The sequence below is a fragment of the Carassius carassius genome, chromosome 14, assembly GCF_963082965.1.
Source record: "Carassius carassius chromosome 14, fCarCar2.1, whole genome shotgun sequence".
NCBI classification, from domain to species: domain Eukaryota; kingdom Metazoa; phylum Chordata; class Actinopteri; order Cypriniformes; family Cyprinidae; genus Carassius; species Carassius carassius.
The window spans coordinates 32,301,933-32,326,580 of record NC_081768.1 but is presented as its reverse complement, the minus strand read 5'-3'; the positions used below and the strand labels follow the sequence as shown (position 1 = coordinate 32,326,580).

General features: G+C 36.8%; 1 protein-coding gene across 2 annotated transcripts in view; it reads right to left on the bottom strand.

The window, feature by feature from the left end:
- Window positions 1-12,000: 12,000 nt before the first annotated feature.
- LOC132157516 (girdin-like) overlaps window positions 12,001-24,648 on the bottom strand; it is a 69,634-nt gene continuing 56,986 nt past the window's right edge. For both annotated transcript variants that reach the window (XR_009437558.1, XM_059566888.1), the window contains exon 33: window positions 12,001-12,397. The gene's annotated coding sequence lies outside the window, so the exon portion shown is untranslated. The remainder of the gene's footprint in view (window positions 12,398-24,648) is intronic.

The window sequence follows — 24,648 nt, the reverse complement described above, 5'->3', positions numbered from 1 at the left end:
TTAAGTAACAGTTAGCTAATCAATAACTAATGTATTCTGTGATACCTCCTGAAGAACTACTATTAATTATCTACTAGTTAGGGTTCAAGAAAAATAACTATGAAGTAACTACTAATGAACAGTTATACACAAATAATCACTATAATAATCAGGCTGTGTCCCACAAATCAAGTACTTGAGTAAAAGTACAGATACCCCAATAAAATATTACTCCAGTAAAATTATAAGTAGACCTGTTCATTTTCAAAGTTACTTGAGTAAAAGGTATAAAGTACTACTACAGTAGCAACTTTGTTACAGCCCACTTATTAGCCTATAATGGAAATGAAATATGGATTTTGTTTGCTTCTAAATGTTTAAGTTTTGATATGAAAGGTTTGTTAAATTAGTTCAAATGTGGGCAGTATACATGTTAAAATGGAATACAATATGCTGTATTAAGAAATGTTCTCATCTGAAATAAACAGATGAGAGAATTTTACAAAGTTTATGATTACTTTTATAGGTTTTTTTTAGTCAAAATGATGTAGTTTATTATTATTTACTAATAGGTTCACTTTAGAATTCTGTAAGTCCTGCAAAATTATCTTATAATTCTTTATTAATTACTAATGGGTTCCCAATATTTTCACTTTTCCTCAGGCTTTGCCTTCCATACAGAAATGTAATTAATGATAATGTGGTATACGCTGAGGAGGCACACATACAGTACTGTATATCAAATATAAAAACTAAGGTAGTTATCGCAAGGCACTGGAGTCGTGGTGGGGTTCCTGTTGGAAGCTGATTTCTTACAAAACACACTCACAAAACAATTTACTACACAGGAAAAACCTCTGTAAAATGTATTGCATTTATTAATATTGCATTTTCATACTACTACTACTACTGCTAATAACATTTATATGAAAGGGTCACAATTCAATGTAATTGTGTATAACTGTTCATTAGTAGTTACTTCATAGTTATTTTTCTTGAACCTTAACTAGTAGATAATTAATAGTAGTTCTTCAGGAGGTCTGACAGAATACATTAGTTAGTGATTAACTAACTGTTACTTAACATAATCATAAAATTATATTACATACTGATTAGTTAACACATCTTCCTTAGTTAACAGTAGTGAGTTAAGTGTTAATGAATAATCACCTGTTAGTTCTTCAATAATTCCTTATTAGTTTTGCAGTAAGTAAAGGCTTGTTATAGCACTTGTGTATCATTGCTTTTGTGCTGATTTTGATTGCTTCCAGCAAGCGTCTGCTAACTGACTAAATTGAAGTTATTTTATAAGTGGATGGTTCTGTGAAGACATGGGTATTTTATTTTAATTATTCAGGTTTGCACAGGTGAAATACTGTCTCAGTGTCAAGTGTTGAAATGTAAGGACTGTTTATCTAATGAAACCAAAATGATTTTTCCTGTTATGTGTGTTATTTCTACACATTGCCTTGTCCGTAACAGAGCTCTCACACAATACCTTTAAGACATAGCTATTTATTTATTATTATTATTATTAAAAGTAAAAGATAGGGAGAGAGAGAGAAAGAGTAACTTGTGTTTGCCAAGCACTGAATTATTAAAATGTTATATGTATTCAATATAAATACTGGAAAGAATTTCTGTTAGTGAACAGTTTTTTTTTCCTCTTAACTTTCTGAAATGCCAAATGTACCTGCAATTATAGATTCACCCAGCTGATAAAAACATCAGAATAATCCACAGCACTCCAGTCCATCAGTGAACATCTGGAGAAGACAAAACCTGAAACACATCCAGCATTAAGATGATTTTAACTCAAACACATAGAGTCTATAATCCATAATAACACTTCCTCCAGTGAAAAAGTGTTCTGGTCTGAATCAGGAGAGAAATCTGCACAGATCTAAACTAATCTGTGTCTGGATTCTGATGTGAGAGACAACAGGAGATGCACTTTTTCACTGGAGGAAGTGTTATTATGGATTATAGACTCGTATAGTTAAAATCGTTTTGATGGATTTCTCTGACAAACACTAGCTAAAGATATAGCATAGGACAGTACAGTGATATAATTACAGAATAAAACATTCTGAGGTGTGTTTGTGAGTAGTGCAGCAGGTGGCGCTGTTTGACAACCGCCTCCAAACCGGAAGTGGAGTCTGTGGAGCGAGAACGCGTGGAGGACAGTGTAAAAAGTACTGCAGCTCTCCAATATTTTATCTAGGTTAAACAACTGCTCCATTTAATGATTGCTGCTTTGTTTTGATGTATTATAATAATAGTTTTAATATGAACAGTCTCTATATTATAATGAAATCCCCCAAACTGGAATGAATTTAGATGAGGACGTGGCTGTTTCTGTACTCAGCGCCGGTGGCTCTGACCAATCACAGCAGTCTGATTTGAGGCTGGACCAATCACAGCCCTGTGCGCTGTAACCATATAAGTGTATTTACTGTCGGTGAGAGAAAGCTGTTTTTGGTCTCGATGGCGTCGGTGGAGCTGAGGAAGCATAATCGGGTTACTTTTTACATAGTAACATAAGTGACATATATAAATAACATATCTGACCCTGGAGCACAAATGCAGTCATCAGTATCACAGATATATTTGTACCAATAGACAACAATACATTGTATGGGTCGAAATGATACATTTCTCTTTCATGACAAAAATCATTAGGATATTCAGTAAAGATTGTGTTCCATTAAGATATTTTGTAAATTCCCTACCATAAATATATCAAAACTTAATTTTTGATTAGTAATATGTAATGGATTCAGCTGGTTGTTATCTCAGATTATTGCACTGCTCTGTGGAATACTTGATTCTGATTGGTCAGTCACAACATTCCGATGTCTGTTATTCCTCGATAACAACCAGTAAAAGCTGATAACACACAGGCTCATCCGGGTAACAGCAGCCGGCGCTGTACTCTTGCTAGGAGCAGTTTTTATTGGTGGAAGCTTTGCTTTTGTTTAATGTGTAGCTCTCATGAAATCCACAATGAGCCAATATTTGGCATGACATTTCAAAATGTCTCACTTTCAACATTCAATATCTGTTTAATGCTGTGAATAAAATATAAGTTAATGAGATTTGTAAATTATTCCATTCGTTTTTTACTCACAATTTGTACAGTGTCCCAACTCTTTTGGAATCGTGTTTGTATTTTGTGGTGAAATGTTGTGTAGTAAGTGGTTTTCCTTGAATGTCCATCTAGTTTGAACTCGCAACTGCTGTGTTCACGGAAGCTTTGAGTTCCAATATTTCAACTCAAATCAATATTTGGTTTCTAATTATTTACTTGTGGCAAGTAGCCGTGTAAGAAGTGGGATAATGTACATCCAGCTGGTTATTATCACAGAATAAAGCCCGACAGGGTGATCAGGATCCCGACGAAAAGCAGAGGAGTCTTGTAATAGCCTGAAGGGATTTATGGATGTCGGTGGGAGACATATAAGCCTGAAAAAAGTTTTTATTTTTTACTTCAAATATTAGGCATAAAAAATATTGAGTTGTGTTGTACTGACTCTTGCATTTCCCAAAGTATATGTGGTCTTTTAGATTTTGTATTTGAAATTGGATTTATTCACCAATTTGTTGCATTTGTGCCTAAAATTGTCATATGGTGTGACATAAAAGTTATTCTATATAAAATGAAAATGGAATATACTCTGCCTAAGTAACTAATTTCAACAAATCGTTATCATTACTATTTTAAGATTAAACATTTATTTTGTGCAGATTCATTAGATTTTGTATTGTTTTTCTAAATCATCATGCAAAGTAAGTCATCTCTTCTCAGCCTTTCCAGATATTTTAGATTAATTATGTTAAACCCGGTTATAAATTAATGAAAATGCTTGTGACTCTTGCTGATACTATTTCTCTGGTGTCCCATTGATTTTTTTATGATTTATAATTAAGAAAGTATTTTTTCCCGGCACAATTCTGAATGTCACACTAAATTATATAGTGTCACGCTATATGATGAACTGTACCACACAATCTGTCAATGCAAAAAACTATTTTATTTGCATTCAACATTAAATTAATTCAATTCAGTTAACATTAATAACACAAAAAAAAATAATAATAAAAACATACTAACATTGTTTTAAAACTTTTAAAATTATAAGAAACTCAGAAATACAGTAAAAAACATACAATGTACCATTATCCTATGAATCTTGAGACCTGCTCTCTCCTTGCGTGGTCAGCATCGAGTCTTTCCCTGTATTTGTTTGTCCTCTCTTTACCTGACATTTCAGCCTGACAGACAAAACATTGCATCTTTTAATAGACAAAGCATTGCAAATATGGTAAAACATGGTTAAATTAAGTATAAAATTGAAAAGAAATACATTAATTATATAGGTAATGTAATGTTGACTATTACATTAATTGAATATGTTTTGAATAGTTATTTATTTATCTAATCTCTTGGTTAGCTTAAAACAGCTAGCTTGTACTTAGCATGTAAATTGCCACATGGCAGGAATGATTTTTAAGAATTAATCAGTAAAATTTGTATAAAAGTGTTTAATTTTTATGTAATAAATGTCACACCATAAGACACAAAACACTGACCACTAGTGAGCATATCAGATACAGAGCTTAATTAAAAATTAAAAAGCCAGAACTCACCTCTTGACCTTGCAAACCTCTCCAGAGATGACGCTGCAACTTCCTGTTTGAGTGTGGACCTCTTCATCATAATGATGTCCAAATTATTGCCGTTCAAAATATAAATTGCAGTGTCACACCATATGATTTTACGGACAAAATGTATTTGGCCATAACTTGCTTTAAAATCATACACAGACATCAACACTTTCTGTGTCTGTTGAAATAGCCTAATTCTGTTACTTAAACTGTAAATCTATCAATTATTTATACTTTGCTGATATATAATGTCATATTAGTAAGGTCACACATATCCCGGACAGTCACACCACGTGACAATTTTGATGTTTAGATAAAAATTTGAAGTAGATGTCTTTAAACACTAACTACAGCTATGGTATGCTGTAATCATATAGTGTCAGAGGAACAACATGAAGATATATATTTTAACAAATAATCATTTCTATTAGGTTATGACATCATGGACAGGCAGAATTGCACGTCATGTCTCCCACCCATATATACATTATTGTAATAGATTATTCTGAGTGAGATTTACGTAAAGCACGTCCCTATTGAATGTACGTGTGTGGCCTGTTATTGAGCGTGAGTTCTCAGTAAAACAAGTACGCTTGCAGAGTATGTGTCTGTCGTTCATCTCTCCTAAACCACCTCTCAGCACAATATATTACAGTGCGACGAGGATTAAGAGTTCATTTTAGAGACCATTAGTGGTGGATAAACACGGTGTTGCACTTGTCGTAAGAGTGAAGGAAAAAAAGGAACAAGGCACGAGTGAAAAGCCCCTAACGAAATAGCTAACATGGCAGCGATGCAGTTTGGCCGTGTGTATGAGTACAAGGAAGTAAAGGAGGATTCTGAATCGTACATTGAGCGCTTTGAACATTGGCTGCTGGCGTATGATATTGCAAGCGAGAAAAAGGTGAGCGTGTTTCTCTCTGTGATAGGGGCAGAGACATATGGACTGTTAAAAAATCTAGTCACACCAACAAAGCCGAGCGAAATGACGTACAACGAAACAAAAGCAGCGTTGCTAGCGCGTTACAGACCGCAACCATTAGTGATCGCGGAGCGTTTTAAGTTTCAGAAACGCAACCAAAAGGAAGGTGAATCCGTGGCGGATTACATCGTGGCTGAGGCAGCTTTCAGTGAGCTGTGAATTTGGACAGTATTTGAGTGATGCGCTTAGAGACAGGTTTGTGAGTGGACTAAATTCTGAGTCGATGCAGCGAAAATTGTTGAGTCAAAAGGATCTGACGTTCCACCAGGCTTGCGAAATTGCTTCATCCATAGAGCTGGCCTCCAGAAACACCCTGGAAATTGTGAGTAAGACAAGGGATTTACAGTCAGTGAACACTGTGAATGAAGCAAAACTGTTTCTTAAAAGAGGAAAAGGAAAGTTTAAGGGGAGAGTTGATTCTGAAAAAGGAAAATACCAGAAGAGGGAACAGAGACCAGAAGAAAGCAATAAATGTTACAGATGTGCTGGGAAACATTCTGCTAGAGACTGCAGGTTCAAGAATGAGAAGTGTCATGGGTGCAACAAAATCGGACACATTATAAGAGCCTGTAGAAATAAAAGAGCAGCTGGACAGACACAGTATGTGGAAGCAGAGAGTGGTAATGAAGGAAAAGAGGATGAATCAGAGTTATTTGGTGTGTATACAATATACACAACCTCAGATGGAAAAAAGGCATTGTAGTGAATGTGAAATTGAATGGGAAGTGTATGGACATGCAGCTGGACACAGGGGCAGCTGTGTCGCTAATGTCAGAACTATCACACAAGGAGTTCCTGTCACACTTACCATTAAGCAAAACCACCATGCAGCTAATTACATATTCAGGTGAGAGAATTCCACTGCTGCGATCGGTAGATGTGCCAGTGCAGTATGAAAAGCAGAATGTGACACTGCCGTTGGTCATTGTCAAAGGGGAAAGACCAGCTCTGCTGGCTGGGGAAAATTCAGTTAGATTGGCCAAACATTTTCAATGTGGAGAAAGCTGAAGTGGCCTCTGACCCAGCAGTGAAAACTGTGTTGAGACGACACACAGAGGTATTTTCTGACAAACCGAGCGCTATTAAGGATTTCAAAGCAATTATCCGAGTCTGTCCTGATGCAACACCAATCTTTCAGAAAGCTAGACCTGTTCCTTATGCATTACGAGAGGCGGTGGAAAAGGAATAGACTGGAAAAAGCAGGCATAGTATCTAAAATTGACAGAAGTGACTGGGCAGCGCCAATCATAGTTGTGCCAAAAAGCGATAATCCATCCGCATCTGTGGTGACTAGGGGTGTAACGATTCACTCGTTTTCTCGATGCATCGATTACAAACCCTGTCGATTCATATGCATCGATCTTGAAACATGATTTTTGAATCGTGAATCGCCGATCTTGGACAGTAATCGATTCAAAATGCTAAGAATCGAATGAATCCCGATTTCTATAGCGATTCAATGCTTTCAAAATGTATACACATTAAATTACTACACGCACGAATTAATGGAGACCTTGAAGAGTGTTCGTGAATCATGCCTCGTATCTGTCCTTCACGCGCTCCACTGTTTACCGACTGAGACTGTCACAGGATTGCGCTCGCGCTCCGTTCGTCTCTGACGCAGCTGACGTGTGATCTATAGGACTCGTGGCCAGTAATGCTAACGTGAAGTAGTTTTACTTTTCTGTAGTTTGTCAATGGCTCTCTGCATCTTAACCACGGAGTTACCGGAGCCGTCGACAGCTGTGTTTATTGCATGGACGGAGCAGAAATGTAAGTGTCTAAATCATACGCACAGATCCATTGAATGATAAATGTGTTTAAACAATGCGGATGAACCGAATATACGAAGGAAACTTTTAAAATTCACCACAGCATTAACAACGACCTTGAAATAAGAGCACGAGATTTATCTGATAATATGCATGAAAGTAGCCTAGCGTTTGTTTCATTAGCAAACAGACATCTGGCGCGTTTTCTCTCAGAATCATTCGCTGATGGAGAGGAAAAGTTAAATAGAGATGAAGACGTTTTCACACTGAAAGAGAAGCGATCTCGCTCTCATAGACGTGCCAGGCTATATCTGCAACTAAACTGAATAAAAGCAGAATGAACTGATGAAACTAAAAAAAAAACACAAACAATTTATGAATGATGCAGTGCTAATTGACATTTATTACAGTACAGAAACTATAAAGTATATTTTCTACCTTATTCTGTGCAGAAAATTTAAATAATTGCTAATTAAATGTAGCCTAGTATATAAAACAATCATAAAATTGCCATTAGGAAAAAAATATCGATTACAAATGATTGATTATTGTCCAGTAGTGTATTTGATTTATTTCAGCTAATTAAAAGTAATTAAAAAAGAAGATAATTCCTTGTAAAAATAATAATAATAATAATAATTATTATTATATAGGCTACATACATAAAAGGATTGTATTTGACATTTCTGTCACTTCTGAAATTATGGCTACGCCCCTGGTGTGACAAAATGTTAGCTTATACATAATACTCTTTAAGCTCTTTTTTAAAAACTTGGCTTACATACATTTTTACGTATGCCATGTCGCATCATTAAACTAGCATTTAACAATGGACAAAAGTTTTTTTTTTTTTTTTTCTAACCTATGGTTCTCTAATCATAAATGCTACTGTAATTTGCCCCCTGACTAAGCATTTAAAGAATTTAGTAGAAGCATTTAAATAATCCCATGAATGCACTTAAAGAATGCAGAATCGAATCGTTATAATCGAATCGAATCGAATTTAATTGTGAATCGAATCGAATTTAATCGTTCTAAATTTGCAAAAATCGTTCTTGAATCGAATCGAAAACCTATGAATCGTAATCGAATCGAATCGCTGCCTTGCCAAAGATTCACAGCCCTTGTGGTGACTATAAAGTCACCATAAACCAGAATCTGGAGGAGGAAACCTATCCGCTCCCCAACACAGAGGATTTGTTCGCTAAGCTTGCAGGTGGAACATTGTTTAGTAAACTGGACTTTGTGCGTGCTTATCAGAAATTTAAACTAGACCAGCACTCGGAGAAATACCTTACCATAAATACTCACCGGGGTTTGTACAAGTACCATCGTTTGAGTTATGGAGTGGCCAGTGCTCCTTCTATTTTCCAGGCCGTCATGGATCACATCCTTCAAGGGCTAGATCATGTCACCTGTTTCTTGGATGACATCCTTGTCACTGCCAGCTCAACAGAGGACCATATCTAGAAACTGGATGAAGTGCTTACCCGACTGGAGAGGTATGGCCTCAGAGTAAAACTTTCCAAGTGTCAGTTCATGCAAAGCAGTGTTGAGTATTTAGGGCACCGCATCGATAAAGAGGGACTTCATCCTACTGACGAAAAGGTAGCAGCGATTGTAAACGCCCCAGAACCAAACAATGTCACTGAATTACGGTCTTTTTTGGGCCTCCTAAATGATTATGGTCGTTTCTTGCAAAATCTCTCCAGTCGACTTCAGCCTTTACATAATCTGCTTAAACAGAAGCAACCGTGGAGTTGGACTGCTGATTGTGACATGGCTTTTGAGGAGGCGAAACAGCTGTTGCTCAGTAGCACAGTACTGGTGCATTATGATGGCAATCGACGTCTGAAATTAGCATGCGATGCCTCACCTTATGGGGTGGGCGCGGTGATCTCACACATTATGGACAATGGAGAGGAGCGCCCCATAGCATTCGCATCTTGCACGCTGACGGAAACCGGGAAAAAGTATGCTCAAATAGAACATGAAGCCCTGTCCATCATCTATGGGGTAAGGAAGTTCCATAAATATATTTATAGACGTAAGTTCACACTAATAACTGACCACAAGCCTCTGCTTGCGATTCTCGGACCAAAGGCAGCAATACCAACTTGCAGCTCTTCGAATGCAGCGATGGGCATTAGTGTTGATGGCTTATAATTATGACATTGAGTATCAGAAATCTGCTGACCACATGAATGCTGACGCAATGTCCAGACTGCCAACAGTGGTTAAAGATTGTACTGGGGAGGAAGGAAGTGTGATCTATTTTTCCCAGTTGTCTGCAAGAAACATAGCTCAAGCAACACGGAAAGATCCCACACTATGCAAAGTGTGGGATTATACTGTAAATGGTTGGCCCAACTATGTGTTGCAAGAGGATCTGAAACCATACTTCACACGTAGACATGAGCTGTCGGAGGACCAAGGCTGTGTGTTGTGGGGAGTGCGTGTTATAATTCCACCCAAATATCGTTCAAGACTACTGGACGAGCTACACCAGCCGAGCTATTTGTAAAACGTCACATCCGAACTTGTTTTTCACTGTTGACCCGGATGAACGGTAACACGCCGCTGGATGGCACGACTGACCAATCAGAATCAAGTATTCCACAGAGCCATGTAATATGCATTGCTGAGAATTTCATTCGAACAAGACGATTTTCTCAATATTTAGATGTTTTTGCTCCCTCAGATTCCAGATTTTCAAATAGTTGTGTCTCAGACAAATATTGTCCTCCTCACAAACCACACATCACTGGAGAGATGATTTATTCAGCTCCAGATGATGGAGATATGTAAATTTAGAAAAAATGGCCCCTTATGACTGGTTGCCCCAGGGTCACATATAGTAATGTCAGAGAACCATGAACATGTAAACAAAATGGTATCTCTGTTTCTGTGTGAGAGGAGCGCGCATTTTTGGCTTTAAATGATTACATAAACACACTTATACGAGTCATTCTATATTTAGGGGTACATTGCATATCAGTTTAAAAGTCAGAAAATCAGTATTCTTTTTTTGATAAATAAATTAGGTCCTTGAATAATATATATCCCCTTAATGTGCTAAATTAATTGTTCGGCATGCTTAAGCTCTAATTGCTTTTTTTTTTACTTTTCTCTTCAAATATCCCTCTAAAAAAGGAAAACACATGGTGATTTTGGACATGTGATTTTTGGAACAAACCATTGCTGATTTATAGGGGGTTTTATAGGAGTAACACAGTTGACACTGATTTCTCGGACATACACAAAATGGATGATTTAATGTAGATGCAAGAGCAAAATATATCTATATTTTTTAAATGCATTTATCATAATTTAATGGTTACTTTGGACAAATATTTATAAGAAATATAAACAGAAACATGTATTTTAGAGCTAATCTGATGAGCAAAACCTCATATTTACCAAATCGGACAGCACAAAAACAGCAAATCCAACAATTCCTGTATAGCATATGCCATTTGTGCAAGATAAAAGATGAATATCTGTTGGAGTTTTTTATTAAATTAATTAGAAATGTCCCCTGATATAAAAGTGATCATTGTTTGTGAAAGTGAAAAGTTATTGATTTTTTTTTTTAAATATTTAAAAATTAAAATTGATAATAGAGTCCATGGACACGACGTACCCCTAATTATAGAATGACTCATAAACAGTGATTTTGGTCGAGTACACAGCTGAAAAAGAAAATGCCTATAGACAGATGGATATAATTAACAGTGAGGACTAATTAGTTACACAATGTATGTAGCGTTTCTTATTTATTGTAGTTTTTGGTCCTTTTTGTTTCTTATCCTTATTTCATCACTGACTGTTTATTTATCTTCCGTGAGCTTGATGGTTTCTTTGTTTGGGTGTGTCTTTTTAGGCTTGTATTAGTTTGATATCGACACTGGTGACAAGGATTATGTCACCAATATCTTAAAAATCTTTTTAAAAGAAAAAATAAATATATTGTGATGTATATCTTTATCGTGATATGAAACTATTCATATTGTGATGTAAGATTTTGGTCATATCGCCCACCCCTACTCAGGGGTACTTCACAGAAAACTATATTTGATGAAAGAGCATCGGGTGACAGAAAAGTTAAAAAGTGAAACTGTGTATTTGTGCATTTTAATGTGTTTGAAAGACAAAAGCCTTCCAAATTAGTATGATAAAATAACCCACTCAGTGATAATTCACAGAAAAATGAACTTCTTTATCAGTAGTTGATGCAATGTTGAAGCACTTAAACCTGAACTGATTTTAGTAAATCCACTTCTCAAGTGTTGTGTAGCACCTGACTGATGACTGATCTCTGTGTGAACCTCCACTGAATGTTAAATGTTAAAAAAGAGAATCAATAAATGATGAATAAATAATTGCTTTAGTGTGAATATATATTAGTGTAATCCATAAAAAAGTAACTGTAGTCTGATTACGAGTATTTTAAAATGTCTTTTAATCTAATTAGAAGTACTTCTAAAAATCTGATTAGGTCATCCAGATTACATGTACTCAGTTACTAGCTGATATCTCTGTAACAAACATGTTCTCGTTCTGATTGTGTAGCAGTGGATGAGAATCAGACAGCCGTCGTGAAGTTTATCACATTGATTTAATTTATGAAAAGAGGAATGAAGCGGTATATGGCGTTCACACAGGAGTAACGCTGTCTTTTGGCGCACACACACACACACACACACACACACACACACACACTCAGTCCTTCTGTTTTTGGTGTTTCAGGGTTTGCTCGGGTGTCTTCTGCAGGTCAGATGAGCAGCACACATGCAGCGGTGATCATGAGGGAGTGAGACGAGACCCAGCTTCTCTAAGACTCCTTCTGCTTCCTTGATTCAAGGAAAAGGATGTATTTTCTGTTTTCATTGCTCAGGGTCCATGAGGGTTACAAAAGAGAGAGAAACGGCCTGTTTCTCATGGCAGGAGATTGTAGGAATGTGCCTGGTCTTCAGTCTTCAGACCATGATTCTCTCTGATGGAGAACAAGAGAAAGAAAACAATGTTTCAATGTTTTCAAGGAGAAACACAAGCGTCTTTGTCCTGAGGTTTAGCAAATGCTGCTGTCGGTCTCGTTCATGCGTGATTCTCAGTAAAATTAATCTGATTTTTACAAGTAGTTTTTCTCCATTACTGTGTTCTGTGGAAAAGGCAAAACATTTTAGTAGCTTCATGGTGGAGAAATGATTGCAGATTTTTTTTTTTTACGCTTTCTGCTGCATCTTTTCTGAATGGAAATATATGAGATCAATATTTAATGTAAATTTTTATATGTATATCATGGAGACATTTGAACTACTATGAACTACTATTTAGTAGTACTAAAACTACTATGTATTGTTTATACAATGTTTAAAACAATGATAGTTCTCATTGAGCTGTCCTGATGTCTGCGCAATGAAATGAAAAGCTCTTAAGTGTTAATCAGGTCTGATAGATCAGTGCTTCCTAAAGCTGCACCTCCATCATTCTGAGATGAGTGTGAGGAGCTGATGAGCAGGTCTGGCCTGTTAGTGTATGAGGAAACTGTGTTCACCTCACCTGAGCTCATGATGTGTCATAGTCATAAACATCATCGACAGTATGAGGAATGGGTGCCTCAGGGCTCAGTACTTGGACCACTTATCTTCTCAGTCTACATGGTATCATTAGGTTCTGTCATTCAGAAACATGGCTTTTCATACCACTGCTGTGCTGATGACACTCTACTCTACTCTCATTCCATCCTGATGATCCGACGGTAGCTATTCACATCTCAGCTTGTTTAACAGACATTTCTTCCTGGATGATGGACCATACTGTGCCATGGTATAACAGTAATACTCACTCTCTCAAGAAAGTAACTCATAGTCTTGAACGCAAATGGAGAAAAACTAACTTGGAAGTGTTTAGAATTGCATGGAAAAACAGTATGTCCAGCTATAGACAGGCTCTAAAAACTGCTAGGGCAGAGCATATCCACAAACTCATAGAAAATAACCAAAACAATCCAAGGTTTTTATTTAGCACAGTGGCTAAATTACAAATTACCAGACGCCACCTGATTCAAATATTCCACCAACGTTAAATAGTAATGACTTTATGAATTTCTTCACTGATAAAATAGATAACATTAGAAATACAATAGCGAATGTAGATTCTACAGCGTCTAACACTTCAGTTTAATCCATCGCACCCAAAGATAAACTGCAGTGCTTTACAAATATAGGACAGGAAGAGCTAAATAAACGTATCACTTTATCTAAACCAACAACATGTTTATTAGATCCTGTACCCACTAAATTACTAAAAGAGCTGTTACCTGTAGCCAAAGAACCGCTTCTCAATATCATTAACTCGTCGTTATCTTTAGGTCACGTCCCAAAACCATTCAAGCTAGCGGTTATCAAGCCTCTTATTAAGAAACCAAAACTAGATCCTAGTGTACTGGCAAATTATAGGCCTATTTCAAATCTTCCATTTATGTCTAAAATTTTAGAAAAAGTTGTGTCTGCTCAATTGAGCACCTTCCTGCATAAAAATGATCTGTATGAAGAATTTCAGTCAGGTTTTAGGCCCCACCATAGCACAGAAACTGCACTTGTTAAAATTACAAATGACCTGCTTCTTGCGTCAGATCAAGGCTGCATCTCATTTCTAGTCTTACTTGATCTTAGTGCTGCGTTCGACACCATAGATCATGACATACTCATAGATCGATTACAAAACTATACAGGTATTCAAGGGCAGGCTCTAAGATGGTTTAGATCCTACCTGTCCCATCGCTACCATTTTGTTTACTTAAATGGGGAGTCATCTCATTTATCATCAGTAAAATATGGAGTGCCACAAGGATCCGTCCTAGGTCCCCTTCTATTTTCAATATACATGTTGCCCCTTGGTAATATTATTAGAAAATACGGGATTAGCTTCCACTGTTATGCTGATGATACTCAGCTATATATTTCAACGAGACCAGATGAAACTTCCCAATTATCTAAGCTAACAGAGTGTGTTAAAAATGTAAAAGATTGGATGACCAATAATTTTCTCCAAATAAATTCGGATAAAACAGAGATATTAATTATTGGACCAAAAAACACCACACAGAATCTTGTAGATTACAATCTGCAGCTAGACGGATGTACTGTTACTTCCTCTACAGTCAGAAATCTGGGTGTTATATTAGACAGCAATTTGTCTTTTGAAAATCATATTTCCCATGTTACAAAAACTGCATTCTTCCATCTTAGAAACATTGCCAAGCTACGAAACATGTTATCTGTTTCTGATGCAGAAAAGCTAGTTCATGCATTCATGACCTCTAGACTGGACTATTGTAATGCACTTCTAGGTGGTTGTCCTGCATCTTCAATAAACAAGCTACAGGTAGTCCAAAATGCAGCAGCTAGAGTCCTTACCAGGTCAAGAAAATATGATCATATTACCCCAATTTTACAGTCTCTGCACTGGCTACCTATTAAGTTCTGTATCAGTTACAAATTATCATTACTTACCTATAAGGCCCTAAATGGTTTAGCTCCTGCGTATCTAACTAGCATTCTACCATGCTACAACCCATCACGCACCCTAAGGTCACAAAACGCTGGACTTTTGGTAGTTCCTAGGATAGCAAAGTCCACTAAAGGAGGTAGAGCTTTCTCACATTTGGCTCCCAAACTCTGGAATAGCCTTCCTGATAATGTTCGGGGTTCAGACACACTCTCTCTGTTTAAATCTAGATTAAAAACACATCTCTTTCACCAAGCATTTGAATAATAGTTGTATCTGATCAAATGTGCATTTTTAATCTTTAGCTTGGGTTAAACTAATTTAACTCTGTTGGATCAGCAGCTATGCTAATGATGTCTCTATGTGTTTCTCTGTTTCTGCTGGATCTTCATCCCGTGGTAACTAGGATTTACACAAGCTCCAGTCTGGATCCAGAACACCTGAGAAGAGATGATGCTGACCCTCAGAGGACCCCAGATGATGCTAACCCTGAATCAACAACAGAACTAACAATTATTGCTACATGTGTGACTGCATCATATAATAATTGCTGATAATAATGTTCATCGTCTGGTTGACTACGTCTTGTATTAATTTTTCTAAAAATCCTGTCATATGCACACAAACTGACAGTCACCACTTATAAGCTACTACTAAATATTGTAGAAACATAATTTTCTGTAAAGTTGCTTTGTAACGATTGTATTGTAAAAAGCGCTATACAAATAAACTTGAATTGAACCATCACATTTTTTTTTAGATATCAACCTCAAATTTGGAACACAACCTGTTTAAATCTGTGGGAAAATCAAAGCCATACATTTAGAGTAAAAATATACATTAGGAAAATGTATATTTTGAAAATTAAATAGTTTGGAAATTCTGAAAATAGCAACTTTTTGTTTCAATCATGAAGTCTGTATCCTGTGTGACGAGTCTGATCTCATACACGAGCCTTAGTTATCAGTGCAACTACAAACCACAAGACACACACTTCTGTGCCACCAGTCTCGGTCACATTACATGTGTTCGTTTGGCGAGTGTGAGCTGTCTGTCGCTCATGTGGAAGCAGACACACATTCATGAGTTCACAGAAACGAGAGACAATGCTGTTCCTCACACACCGCTGCTTCTGGCTTCAGCAATCACTCAGACTGTTTCTCAAGTCCTCACTCTTTACAGAATCAGCAGAACACGCTCGTGTTTAGAGTTCATGACTGCTGTATTTCACTGAATGACCAACTCCTGCATTATACAGCATGTTCAACATCAACCTGAACACCTTACTGTAAACAGACTGAAATATCACAACCACTCCTTTCAAACATATCAAATTGGATCTGAGAGAAGTCTGAGTAGTACAGCAATGCAACACTGGTTTCCAGGACCTGATGGAAACACTGGTTGTTCATTGACTCAGAGTGAATTCACAGGTGAACACTGGGGAGGGAAGGTGTTTGATATTTGTGAAGGAAGCTTTGAGAGGTGATTGAGACACACTCAAGCAGCCATCAGCAGGTGAAAGCTAGGCCTCCATCCATCAACATGATCAGATTAGTCTGGAGACGGACGCCTCAGTCCTGGACTCTGTCTGATGGGGTTGATTACATCAGCTCTGATGACAGCATGACACAGACTACAGCGTTCAGTCAGCTGCCAGTCATTTACAGCACCGCTCCAGATATCAGGAGACCTGCACTGCTCTCTCTCTGACCCTCACATCACCTGAAATAAACTCTGGTCTTCCTCTGAGTCCTCACGCTGCATAATTACATGCAGGTAACCCTAATACGAACTCAATCCTAACTCTAGCTATATAGTAAGTACAAGTGGTTAACTAATATTACTCAGTACTTTAATGTGTAACTACACTGTAACAAGGACACCTTACAATAAAGTGTAACCTGTAAAAAATGTGTAATTAAATTAGAGTTACTTATGGAAATGTTAATGATTACACAGAGGTTTACATCTGAATATTTTATCACACACACACACACACACACAGATATGACTGATTTCTTTCATATCTTGCAGGGACTGCTCAGTAATATATGAGCCAGCCTATCATAGCTATTAAACTATTTCTCGTTATGGTTTTAAATCTGTATTTAACCTCCGATCGATCACAAAGTAAAACGAGCCGCTGAAGTCTGATTTAAGGATGACTTAAATGATTCTAATCTTGATTCAAGTGATGAAGGATTGTTGAAGTCTGACAGCAATCAGTGATCAGTTACTGTCAGATTAACCCTGCCTGCTTTACATGTTTGACCATGATTAACAGTTGAACACATTTACTACAAATTTGGAAAAGCAAAAAGTGATCAAATGAATTCAGTAACATTAAAGTAACTGAAATAGTTACACTGTTTGTTAGATTTTAGGTAATGGAAAGAAAAGTCGTATTGGTTCAGCACTGGACTGTGCTTGACTCTGTCTGCACATCTGATGGGAGCACACCTACACATTTACTGGTGAAATTGGTGAAAACTGTTGTTCCTCAACCAAAAATACTTTTAAAAAGCATTGAAAAATTAAAATCTAAGATCCTTCTGTTATCTATTTAAACCCAAAATAATATTTAAAATATCAGTAAACTTAATATACACTGCTCAAAAAATAAAATAAAAGGCACACTTTTTATTATATATTGATCTATTGATATTGATATTGATCTGGTCAGTTAAGTTGCAGAGGGGGTTGTTAATCTGTTTCAACTTCTTTGGTGTTGATGAAATGTTTAACAACAGGTAGATGGGCAACAATGAGACGATCCCCAAAACAGGAATGGTTTTACAGGTGAAGGCCACTGACATTTCCCTATTGATCTATTCTGAGAGTTTTTCACTAGTTTTGCATCTGGCTAGGGTCAGTGTCACTACTGGTAGCTTGAGGTGATACCTGGACCCTACAGAGGATACACACACAGTCCAACTCCTCCAGGATAGCATCAATATGTGCCATTCCCAGAAGGTTTTCTGTGTCTCTCAGCACAGTCTCAAGAGCATAGAGGAGATTCCAGGAGACAGGCAGTTACTCTAGGAGAGCTGGACAAAGCCGTAGAAGGTCCTTAAAACATCAGCAGGAACGTTATCTGCTCCTTTGTGCACACAGGAAAAGGATGAGCACTGCCAGAGCCCTACAAAATGATCTCCAGCAGAGCACTGGTGTGAATGTCTCTAACCAAAAAATGAGAAACAGTCCACCACTGGTGCCCTGTGCAGCTTCATCCTAAGTACATGTGACAAACACGAAAGGGTCTGGAGAAGCTGTGGAGAACATTATGCTGCTATGAGCGGTTTGGTGGTGGGTCAGTGGTGGTCTGGGGAAACATATCCTGACCTAAATCCATTAGAACACTTCTGGGACACCATGTTTCGGTCCATCCGACTCTTCCAGGTTGCACCTCAGTGAGCTCAGTGATGCCTGGTCCAGATCTGGGAGGAAATACCCCAGGACACCATCCATCATCTCATTAGGAGCATGCCCCGATGTTGTCAGGCATGCACACAAGCACATGGGGGCCATACAAATACTGAGTAACATTTTGAGTTGCTGCAATGAATCTTCAGCAAATTGGACTAGCCTGCTGCATCCTTTTTCACTTTGATTGTCTTTGAATTGTTCTCTGTAGATTCATCATTTTAATTTCCATCAAATGATGTGGCATCCTTTCTTCCTAACACATTACCAAGTCCATATCAGTATACTCTGCTCCAGGTGTGTGTTCACGGTGTGTGTGTGTGTGTGTGTGTGTGTGTGCACTTTGGATGAGATCATTGCAGAGCACTAATTCAGAGTATGGGTCATCATTCTTGGCCATGTCACATCACTTTCACTTTCAGAGATCCAGCAGGATATTTTCCCCTATTGAGATCTGATGTGTTTTCAAAGTGTTCCTTTATTTGTTTTAAACAGTGTATATAAAATTAGGGCTGCAACTAACGATTATTTTGATAATCGATTAATCTGTCGATTATTTTTACGATTAATCGATTAATCGGTTTATGTACTTATATTTTAGTTTTTTCCATTTTTCCCCCAAAGTAAATTATTAATAAAGGGTCTTTATCATTCAGCATAGATTTTTAAGAGATTTTAATAATTTTGCATTGTCATATCCTCATCACAAATATACCTGGAGTTGTTTTATTATGTGTTAGTGATCCCTTGTTGAACTCTTCTGCAATCAGAACACTGACCCATACTCGAGCAAATTTCACAAGGAGATTTCAAATAATGTTTTCACCATGGCAGTCCTTAGAGCTCCTAAAGTAGTTTAACATCCCGGACAAAGCTTATTAAGGAATCTTTCAGAACATATTTTCACGAAGAATAAGGATAAAACAGAATAAGATTGCAGTGCGTTGTATTTTATTATTTACTGGGAAAAAGCTTTATAGCTTATGCTGTGAAATTGTAAACAATCCTTCAAATAAAGTGCCAATGGCATGAAACCTGAATGGAACTCACAATTTAAAGTAAAATCCATCAGAAGGTTGTCCAGAAAAAACGGACACACAAAAAACCTGCTGTGTGAAAAAGAGCAGTGAATACTTAGAAAAAAAAGTGCATTTCAAATATCTACATTTACCTCTCTCATTCAGTCATAATTAGGCTGCACGACTGAATTTTGAACTGGTAAACGACAAACTGATCACAGAACATGTTTGTAAAGCTTTAAATGTTAACTGTTAAAAAGCAATGTTATCAGCTTTTACAACTAAACATTTGCAAACAACATTGTACTGGAGAATCTGCACAAATAAAAGTCTTAGGGGCCGTTCACATATCGCGCCTAAAAACGCGTGGAAAACGCTAGGCGCGCCGCTTTCTCCTTCTTTCCAAAACGCTCGCGCAGAAGCGCCCCTGAGGCATCTGCCTTTGCTAAGCAACCATGACGTGCTCTCTCCTAGAAGACGCGGAAATTTCAGCAAAGGATAAATGGATTTGCAGCTCTAAAAATCGCTTGCAGTAGCTCTGCTACTAAACTTATTTCAAAATGGAAATCCATATACAGCTATGATCAGCTGTTCCTTTCATCTTGACTGAGCTTTTAACGTTGTTACGGGAAAGGATGAAGCTGATTGGTTAGTTCTTGTCACATGACCCGCGGTGCGCTTGCTGCATTCTGAAAAGTTTAAATGTTTTTAACTCGATGCGGTGTGCACGCGCCTGGAAAAACGGGTGCGTCGCGACCGCGTCGCTTCCATTATGAGCGCGCATACTGCGCGCCTACATTGGAAATAACGAACATGAGCGCGCAAAAGACGCGATATGTGAACGTCCCCTTAAACAGTTCAGTAGTGCAGAGTTTACAGGTTAATCTTCTTTTTTGAAGGCTCAAAATAAACATCCTGCTGAATGCTGCAGAGACGCCGTTCGGGAAGCACGTGACATAAAACGAGGCCAGCTATTGGCTATTCGCTACTTCTCCTGCTGTACTGGCTGAGTAAAACCTCCGGTGGCTCATTACTGCCACACTTTGGTCACCGCAGATCTGAAATATGCACGAAATAAGCCGCTTACGGCAAATAAATTATTTAGCAACTAATCGATGACTAAATTAGTTGACAACTATTTTAATAATCGATTTTAATCGATTAAATCGATTCGTTGTTTCAGCTCTATATAAAATTATCATTTATTGGGTACTTTCAGCTAGGAGGTGGCTGTCCTGAACCCTAACAACTAAATTTCAACTTATGAAAATGATATTCAAAAAGAAAATAGTATTTTATTCCATTGTTGTTTTAAAAAATATATATTTTTACATTTTCTTTAAAAAAAAAACTGTAGTTCATATATATTATATATATATATATATATATATATATATATATATATATATATATATATATATATATATATATATATATATATTCTTTGTAAATTATGAAACTTTATGTAAAATAAATAAATAATAATAATAATTCAGCTGCCGAAACGCTCTAAATGACTGCGAGGTGTGAGGAGACTGCTCTCTTCATTCGGTGGTAAACCTGTTCAACAGACTGAAAAACCTGTGTGTAACTATAAGGAAGGTCACTACCAAACACTTTTTTCTGCAATTGAACTCACTTTTTGAGAGTTATTCATGACATTTAGTTTTTATATGTGTACTACGGTTCAGAACCATGCTAGCTCACCATGTGCTTATTAGCATCTTTGAGCTAGGTTTAAAAGTATGTAAAAGTGTCACTACCGAAACAGCCACGACCGAAAGATGTCATCGTTGTTTCGGTAGTGACAAAAGGAAACACATCATCTTTTATTTCGGGGAAATAAACCACATTTTAGTCCAGTTATGCAATTATTATTATTATTTTGTATGTTTTACTGTGAAAGTTCAAATTCTGTAATGTGATGTGGTCACTACCAAAGCGTTACTGTCACTACCGAAACATGGGATGTTTTGTCAAATAAAGTCTACTGAATTGTCAACTGAAGACTAATCGGATTTGACTAGTTTACAGGGGGTCGTTAGAGGAATGTGTGTTTACAGAAGTACTCAGTGAGTCTGTTTTCTGTAATAATTCCAGATCAAATGTTTCTCTGCACACTCAGCGATCCTCGGAGAAAACGAATACAGTCCTACTGTGAACATCGGTGATGAACCAAGATTATTTCTTCTCAACATGGTTCCTTGTGTTTTGGCTTCTCAGCAAAGAAATAAATAATAATAATAATAAAATCAGGAGCTAGATCAAGTAACTGCAAGCCACTGGCTGCACATCTTATATTTGTGTGAAAATGTTTTCTCCAGAATATCATTTCTAATATCACATTTATTATGAGTCTTTCCTTTTCATATTGGCTTTTTATTTTAAGGTGATAGTGTAAAGAATGGTTTGGTTTGGTTCATCGGGTCACTGGACAGATTCATACTAAAATACATTTCAATTTCAATAAAACACATTTAAACAACTGGGGTCAGATTTTTAAAATGCTTTTGCTTGAAAGGTTTCAACTGCTCACAAGACTGCATTTATTAGATTGAAAATACAGTAAAACATTCTTATATTACAAAATAGTATTACAATTTAAACCACAGAAAACTATTTCTGTGATGCTCCGCTGTATTTTCAGCATCATTCCTCCAGTCTTCAGTGTCACATGATCTTCAGAAATCAGAATAATATGATGATTTACTGCTCGAGAAACATTTCTGATTATTATCAGTGTTGAACACAGTTGTGCTGCTCAATATTTCTGTGGAAACTGATGCATTTTATTTTTCAGGATTCACAGATGAACAGAGAGTTCAGAAGAACAGCATTTATTACAAATAGAAACCTCTTTCATTATAAATCTCTTTACTGCCTTGATGAATAAAAATATTAAAAAACTAGTTTTATGTGAATTACAAACAATTTTACTTCTGTGTTTAATACGTTTGCATAATGCCACAAATTAATCAACATAACAAAAATATTTAATGCAATAATAATAATAATAATAATTTTTTTCCCCAATTCATAAATTGGTTCAGCTAATGATTCCTGTTGCAAAGGGGCAGAAAATGTCCGGAATCTTTCCATTGTAACTCTGGTGAATTTTGGAAATATTCCAAGTTTGAAACTTACCAGGAATTTATGGCAATTTACAGGATTTTTGGGGAATTAATTGGAAATTTGGGTAAATTTATAAAACTATCATATACAAACATAAATATAAACATTAGTTTGATCATATGCTCACATTTTTTGTGATCAACTTGTGAAGTGTGTTTATTCAAACCAGAAATCTTTCTATTACCTTTTATTAATTTAACACATCCTTGAATAAAAGTATTGTACTGCACTGTATTGTTAAAAAAGGATTTTGATTTTAAATTAAACTTTTACCTACTTATTAAAAGAAGCCTGAAAAAATAATCACAGGTAATAATAATATATTAAAGAAAACCACAGTTTCCTGAAGAATGATGTGTCACTGAGGACTGAAGTAATGATGCTGAAAGTCACAGAAAAACATTATATGTTAAAGTATAATGAAACAGAAAACCATTACTTTACATATCAATAATACTGCACATATAACTGTTTTGTTCTGTATTTTTGATCATATAAATGAAAGGTTGAACGATATGTTAATGTTTAAAACATTAAAACTCTTGAGCAGGTCTGTAGGTCTGTATGAGCTTCGGCTGGTTTATAAAAGTGTTCATAATACAGTGCTCACTCTCCGGGAGCAGAGCTACTGTACAAACACCATTCATCACTAGTTAAACGTGAAGCCCACACATCAAATATATTTACAAGATCAAATCTTCACATGCAGCAAGTGTGTCTTCAGAGAAGCTGCAGGGGAATCCCTCTCTAGTGTGTGTGTGTGTGTGTGGGGGACGTTATCATCATCTCATCTGAATGTTTGTCCCAGTCTATGGTTTGTTCAGTCAGTGTTTATGTTCTTGCAGTGCTATAGCCTCATTTAGTTGCACAGCACAAGGAAGTTTTAATTATAATTTGTTTTGTAATATTCATGTAATTTACATGAACACTTACCAAGAAGGACACTTTGATATTTAGGGGGCGTGGCCTCAGGAGCCCTGAGTAACAGTGTGCTGTGTGCATGCGACTGCTGCAAATAAAACCGAAACTGCATTTTAAAAAGTTTTTTATCCAAGATCATGCTGCAATATTTTTTACCAACTACATTTAAGTCCCCAGTTCTTGCAATTTTTGCAAATGTCCAGTTTATTCCCATTAATTCCCGTTCCTTCTCATGGACCGTTTCCCTGAATTCAGCTCTACTCCAGCTACACCGTTTTATCAGTAATGCAGCCTGGTCAGTACCAGAACAACTGTGAATACTTGTCATTAAAAACAGATGTTTATTTTAACTCGAAATTTTATTACATATCGTGAACATGAATGCGCAAAATAAAGCGAGGAAAAATGAACAGATCACTCTCATTCAAACAGAGAGAGAAGACATTAACTGAGACAAACACCAAACAAACTACTGTATATAAAACACTAAATATGACAAACAATGTAATGAGATTATGTGAATATCGTTTTAACATTTATGGTCCTAACAGACAATATAAATACATATAAATACATTTAGAGCACTTAGTGTTTGCTATCGGGATGAGAAGAGACTTTCAGCAAGCAGAACAAAACTAAATAACAAGGTTTCTGAACCAAATCACCTTCAATCTGGAGATTCAATGTGAAGATCTTTCTGAGGATGTGGTTTAAAGAGGTCATGACATGAGAAACCACATTTCCCTTGAGAATCCTGCACGTTTCAGAGATTAAAGTGTGCTCCTGATTAATAAAAATCATTATGTAATACCCCTCAGAGAACGGCTCGTTTGGGATCCGAGGGGCAAGGTGATGTCATTTGCATAAACCCCGCCCCCAGAGCGCGCACTGAGATAGGCCCCGCCCACTGGTGATTACGCTTGAATGTGAGTGTCACAGTTTATTTTTAATGTCTGAGGATCGATCGGAGCGTTTTGTGATTGAGGCACAGTGTCATGAAACATTTGTTTAAGATGAAGAAGCACTGGATCTGACAAACCGTACGTCCATGATTTCATAATGCTTTGTCAGGAAATAACAGTTTTATTTTGATTTGTTGATAGTGTTTACGATGCAGAGACGTTAGCCAATCACAACAGTGGCTGATTAGTGAGAAGCCTTAAAGTACACGCCCCTTAAAAACGGGCCGTTTTAGAGAGGAGTTCAGAACGATGGTTGAAAATCATTGTTCCACTTT